The sequence below is a fragment of the Macrotis lagotis genome, chromosome 1 (genome assembly GCF_037893015.1).
Source record: "Macrotis lagotis isolate mMagLag1 chromosome 1, bilby.v1.9.chrom.fasta, whole genome shotgun sequence".
NCBI lineage: Eukaryota > Metazoa > Chordata > Mammalia > Peramelemorphia > Peramelidae > Macrotis > Macrotis lagotis.
Genome location: NC_133658.1, coordinates 603567378 through 603574544, shown reverse-complemented (window position 1 = coordinate 603574544; position 7167 = coordinate 603567378). Strand labels below are relative to the sequence as shown.

The 7167-nt window shown below is 36.5% G+C and overlaps 1 pseudogene; it reads right to left on the bottom strand.

Moving 5' to 3' along the window:
• Nucleotides 1-4076: 4076 nt before the first annotated feature.
• On the bottom strand, nucleotides 4077-6825 carry LOC141521874 (transforming growth factor-beta receptor-associated protein 1 pseudogene; annotated as a pseudogene).
• Between the last annotated feature and the right edge of the window lie 342 nt (nucleotides 6826-7167).

The window sequence follows — 7167 nt, the reverse complement described above, 5'->3', positions numbered from 1 at the left end:
TATTTTTTGTTCCTAAATTTTACCATGTGCTAGGTAGGACATTGAATAGACCTGGACTCAAGAACTCCAGAGTTCAAATCTGACATGTCATTTAACCTCTACCTGCTTCAGTTTTTCTCATTAGTTAAAGGAGAAATGCTATCTGTTGTTCCTCCTGGTATCATGTATAGTTCTATTTGTGTTTTATTTATCTGCCTCAATTATGTCTATCTTTCTTGTTGATAAGATCTTGCTCATACCTTATTACTTCTTAGAAAATTATCTTCATTCTTTTCTTTCTCTGGCTCCACAGTCAATAATGATCCTTTCATTCAAATCTGTCTACTTTGGTTTTAATTCAGATCTGCAATACAATTACCTTATAAACATATACAGTCACCATTAAAAAGAGAGAACAGGATATATTCATTCCAAAAATAAAAAATCCAGGCCTGCAACCAAGAATAACCTACCAACTAAAACAATATGATTTTTCAAAGGGAAAATCAACCCCAATGAAATAAAATATATTCAAGTATTCCTGATAAAAAAGACTCAAATTAAAAATAATTTTGATATTAAAAAGGATATATTTTTGAGGGAAATGCAGAAAGACAAACATTAATGAGAAATCATAAATTAATGAGCTATTTAAATTCCTATAAGGGGAAATGATGTAGGGAATCCCTCAGATCTTTATCATTCCTGGGTCTTAGAGAGTTTCTAATTTGATAGAGGGTCTGGGTTAGGCTCTGTTAAGTTTGGGTCATTTCAAAAAATAATAGAATGTAAGTATGGGAATGAAGAATGCATTGTGAGAGAGAATGAAGTAGAAAAATGGGGGAAATTATCTCACATACATGAGATATACCAAAAATTTATATAATAGAGTAGAAGGGTGCAGTATCACTTTAACCTCACTAATCAGATTTAGTGATAGGATCAAAGTCCAGAGATACACATAAATATGTGTACACATTTTTACCCAAAAGGGAAAGAGGAGTAATGAGATTAAGTTAAGGGATTGGATGTAGGGTGGGGATAAGAAGGTGGGGATAACAAAGGAAACATTAGTCAGAAGTAAAATAGTCAATTAAAGAAGATAAGAGGAAAAATAGATGTAAAACATTTAAGAATAGGATGGAAGGAAATATAGAGTAATTATAGCTGTGAGTGGGAATGAAATGAACACTCCACCAAAACAGAAGAGGATAGCAGAATGGTCTCAAACCCAGAATTCAAAAATATGTTGCTTACAAAAAAACACATGTAAAACAGAAAGCTATACATAGTTAAAATGTGGAACTGGAACAGATTTTATTTTTTGTTTTAGTTGAAGTAAAAAAAAAACAAAGATTAAAAAAAGGAAAAATGTTCCAATCTTGATCCCAGAAAAAGCAAAAGCAAGAATCAACCAATTAAAAGAGACATTCAGGGAAATTGCATTTTGATTAAAAGATACCATAGACAATGCAGTCATATATATGCACCATTGGTGCATTTATAATTCAACATATGTGCACCAAAAGGCATATGATCTTATTTCTTAAAGAAAAAGTTAAATATGCAACAGTAGTAAATATACTATAAAATTATAATATCAGGGGACATCTATCTATCCTTCTCAGACCTATATAAATACAACTGAAAATAAGCAAGAATGTTAAGGATATGAATAAAACTCTAGGAAAAAATAGATATTCCATACCTCTGGAGAATATTAATAGGGCACTATTTATGACACATTTACAATAAGGGAATTATGTATTAAGGCATAAAAAAAATAAAATATTGAAGGGCAGTGTTTGGTGGGGCAGAGAAAAGAGTTTTAAAGGTAGGAGAACCTGAGTTAAGATCTGGCCTCAGATATTTACAAGATGTGTGACTCTTGGCAAATCACTCAACCCCTACTCACCTCCTAAAAAAATGTTGAAAAGTAGAAATATTGAAAGAATCTTTAATCAATAGTGATGTCAAAATTATATCCAATAAAAGTAATTTGAAACAAATGTCTTAAATTAATTGGAAACTTAATAGCTTAATCATTTTTTAAAAATTTTTTCAAGGCAAATGGGGTTAAGTGACTTGCCCAAGGCCACACAGCTAGATAATTGTTAAGTGTCTGAGGCTGGATTTGAACTCAGGTACTCCTGACTTCAGGACCAGTGCTCTATCCACTGTGCTACCTAGTTACCCCCTAATTTAATCCTAAAGAATAAGTAGATCAGAATAAAAGTAGCAATGATTAGGAGACAACATATCAGAATTTGTGAAATATGGCCAATGTAGCACTTAGGGGAAATTTTTTATCTCTAAAGACTGCCATAAATAAAACAATGCATTGATCATGATAATCAAAAAAACTACAAAGCAACAAATTTTAAAAAATACCTAAAAACTAAAAAAAATGTATAATCAAATTTAGCAAAGCAAAAACTGATGCTTTAAAAATCAAAATAGATTAGTCATCAGTTAATTTGATTTTTTAATGAAAAAAAGTCAAATTACTAATATTAAAATCTTTTAAAGATGAAGTCAAAAGCAATGGAGAAAAATTGGTAGGAGCTATTTGACCCCACTATGTGCAAATAAAATTAATTCTTTAAATAAATATATAAATTTTTGTAAAAATATGATACTAATTAAGAAAGAGAATATTTAAGTCTTAGAAAAAAATTGAAAATTCCATAAATTAGCTCCCCAATGAAGGAAAATAATAATCACATGAAATTTAAAAATAATTGAAAATAGCTAATTCCAACACTACATAAAGTATTTGTAAAATGGGTAAAGAAAAGATCCTAACAAATGCTTTCCTATGACACAAATATGTTTTTGGTACCCAACTCAGACAGTCAGTTTATTTTTTATTTTTTTTTTGAGAACAAAAAGCATTTTCATTTTTTATTAATAAATGTTAAAAAAAAGTTTGAAGATGTCAGGAGGCAAGACTGCCTTATGGTTTTTTTCCTTGTAGTAGTGGACAAAGCACTCATCAGGGAAAATATTTCTCCATCATTTGTGCAAAGGCAGCTTTCCTGAACCACTTGTCCAAATACATGAGTTCAAAACAGGCATCTCAAAAAGACAATTTCCATTTTTCCCCACTGAGTGATTCCCTTTTAATGATCCAAGTTCTGGATAAGAGGTAAATTGTTAACAAGGAAAAAAAAAAACCCTAAGTAAATCAAAAGCATTTAGGGACAAACAAAAAAGCCAATGAGAATATGATTTAAGTTTAAAATAAAATAATCTAGGCCAATATGTCACTTGTAGAATTTCATATACCTGCCTAGGTAAGGAAATATTTTTATAGGAACTAGTAATGGAAACTTGACCACTAAGCAGGTAGACTGAATTGATTACCTGATTACAGCACTGTCTTTTAGGGCCTGAAGGTAGGTTGTTTTCTGATTATTAAGCCATAAGAGACTATGCATTTCTAATGGATATGATCACATTCCACTGAGTTGAAAAACAAAAGAATAACCCAAGGGCTAGTGCTTAGTGGAAATCTGGTCAACCAAAATAACTGGTTGCCAAATGGAGGACAGCAACAATACAAAGGTGGTTCTCCAAAGTTAGCAATTTTAAAACAATAGTATAGTTCATGATCTATTCCTGAAAAAAATGGATGTAGACCCCAAACATGGATGTGCTATATTGACCGTGATAAATGCAGGATCTTGAGAGTAAGTGGCACAATGTGAGCCCTTCTATTCAACAAGACCTCTAAATACTGACCACTTCCTTGGATTAAAAAAAAAAAGACATCCTCATCACTACATCACATTATAGCAAAATATTTTCAGTGCAAATTTATGTTCCTTGAAAGAAAGAAAGGAATTTGTTGGTCTTGGCTTTCCCCATGATTTGCCTGGATGACAAATGAAAGGCTTATTTTTCTTTCAGAAGAAAGTAGACATTTGTTTTCGATTATTATGTACAAGGAGAAGCTCACTCTTGAATGTCTCTTTTTATGATAAGGTATTTTTCATTTACATTCATAAAAAAGATCAGCAATTAAATGTTCGTGTTTCACATTGACTGAAACCTTCCCAGCACCCAGGAACCAATCCCGTCATCTTGATGTCAAAAGCAGCTGTATTTGGGTCTTTTTATCCAGCACAATTTGTAAGGAACAAGCATTTGCAAGTACAAATGTGCCTTTTTCAAGTCCGATTACCAGGGCTGGACGAGTTAGGGTTTGTGTGTCTGTTTGCAGCACAATGAGTATGGACAACACCACCATTTGGATACCTAACAAATACAGGCTCACAAGAGGGACTTTGCCAAATCTGGCAAAGCTTTTTGTCTGACAGGAGAACTGAACTTCTTTTTAATTTTATCTCATCATGTTGGTAGTGTAAGTTTTCTGATTTGGCCAGGCCCAATGCAGCTTGAGTCATCCTCTTCATGTGAAGGCTTTCCCTCACGGCCCTGGTAAGAAGGAGCCAAAAGCTGAATGGACCAGGTGTCGGGCACCAGCTGTAAAACCTGAGCTGCATCAAACTCAGCAGCGTGATGGTTCAAAAGGTCCACTGCGGCTAGGACCAAGTCATGGTCAGAGGGTCCCAGCTTTAGTTAAACAGAGAGCAGCCTGTGGAACAGCTGCTGCCGGTAGGGAGGGTCTTTATTCTGGGAGCGCCACAGGCAGTAATCCTTAGCTGCAGAGAAGTCTTTGAGCTCATGCACCAGGATGTGCAGGGCCCTGTCGTGATCCTCCAGCTTCCCGTGTAATATTGTACTTTCCATGTGAAGACTGATCCCTTGGATTTTATCTATTAGACAATGGACTCTGTTTAGATCAGATTTTTGAAGCAGACGCCGGAACTTTGCCTGAGTTTCAGTCACTTCAGCACAATTACCATTTGCGCTGGGCTTCTGTTGAAGCACTTTTTCCAGATAGAGGATGGCTAAGTGGGTGTGATATTCTTCCTTTTGTACTTTCCTGTCCACAACTAGATGTTCCAGGTACTTAATGATAGATTTGGGATATTTCTTAAGGCGGCTGATGATGTCATCTGGGTTAAAGATATCTTTTTGCTGCTCTTCCAAAGGTCTCTTGGTAAAAATCTGAACTCCAACCTCCTCACTTTTCTGCAATATCCATTCAGCATATTTCCATACTAGTTCTTGGTCTAAGCAGTAGGTTAGGAAATCAACATTATATTCATAAAGGTCTGAACGAATAGAGTCATGGATTTCTTCATTCACAATGTTCACCCATAACTGCACTGCAGTGGCATCCTGGCCATTATAATGATAAAGAAGTCCAAGTGCAAAATATTTCTTGTGTTTCTTGAGCCAGGGCACACTGTCTGTTGAAAGGCAGGAGTTCTCTGTGACAAGAAGATCTAGCAAACTTTCTTGATCTGCTTCTGCATACAACTTGAGCAAAGCAGTATCAATATCTTCTTTGTAGCCATTTGCCACTTCTGTGCTACGGACCTCATTTAAGTAGCTCATGAGGAATCTTTTGCACTTGGTCATCTTCTCCTGGTCCCCTTGGGTCAGCTGGTTCAGGTCTGCATACTCATGCACAGGGGGGCTGAGACCATGTAAATGAAGAAGTAGTAGGCAACAGGAAGGGATACAGGGATATCAGCTCCCGGACATCAAGCTGGCTGCTTCTGAAGAGTTCTTTAGCTTCTAGGAACTGAAGCTGTGCAAACTGTATAAACCCCGCCTGCTGCAGGATTCTTCTGTACATTACCTGAAATTTTTCTTTTGGAATGTTCCTTCGTGCTCCTTTTGCTAAAACTAAAGCTTCTTCCACTCTTCGACTTGCAAGTAGATCCTGAATTTGTCTTTCAAGGGGTAATGGAACCAAGATATATACTCCTTTACTAGTAGCTACATAATCACTCTTCTTTCAAAGTCCTGTAAAATGTGACCTTTCTTAAAAGGCAGTGTCTGTTTTTGCTGTTGATCCAAAATGCTATGCACTGTAATGAATTCTTCATCTAGAGCTATTACATATGGAAAGCAAATGGCTGCACCAATCACATTTTCTGACCAATGTACAGGGCATCTACTGTGGCAAACATGCCTAGTCCTCCAGGCCCAGCCAGCAGAAATTCTTGCCTCCCTATCCTCTTCACGATTGGCTGTCTCTCTTCACTGCAATATGGGAATAGATCTTGGGAAGCCCCTGTGTTATAATTCAATATGATGTACTGCGTAGTGAGTGCTAGGCATAAAAAGTGGCCATCCACAGCCACAGCAAATGGTTGCTCTGGGGTTGATACTTCTTTTACAATTTGGACATGGTCTTCATAGACCATAAACATTTGAATGGTTCAACCTTTCACTGAAATGATGCAAACTTCCACACAAAAGGGGGCTCTACTCACAGGGTTCTCGTTTAAAGCAAAAGTCACTGCCCCTTTTATTCGAGCACCTGAAGGGATAGGTTCAAGGTTTATCATGTTAACCAATGCAATGGTATTTTCACAAAGCACCAGGAGTCTATTGAGAGCCTACACTGCTTTCAATTCATTCACTGGCTTCTTGAAACCCAGATATTTATGCCGCTGCTTTGTGGCAGAGAAAGTAACCTTTCCAGTTGGTGACATATTTTCCTCCAATAGGAAGTGGTAGATGACACAATCATTGGTACCAACATAAAGGTTCTTTCCACACAACACTCAATGCATTCAATATTGATGTTATCTTTGTTGCCCATCAGGAGCTCCCGCTCAATGGCGGAGACCAGTCTGAAAGCCTTGATGTTCATCATTTTTCTCAAATGATCTACTCTCTTAATTATCCTTTACTTTTCATTTATTTGTCTTCTTTGTACATATCGTCTCTTCCTTATACTCTCTGTTATTCTGTGAGCTCCTGGAAGCCAAGGGCAGTCTTTTGCAGGCTTTTTTCATCCTCAGTCCTTAGCACAGTGCCTGGGGCATAACAGTCACTGGGTAGGAGTATGGAGACCCAGCTTCTAGTCCCAGTGCTGCCAGAAATCAGATGTTTTGACTTTAGATAATTCAACCTCTTAGATCTTCAATTTCCTTCTCTGTAAAATGAGGAGGTTGGGCTATCCTGTATCATCTTTAGTATCTTATTCATCTTGAAAATTCAAAATTTCATGGTTCCTCCTGGTTAATATATACAACCTTCTGGAATATAGCACAATCTTCCCGCTCGCCCAGCTCGGGCCTCCTGGGTCCGCTCCCGCCG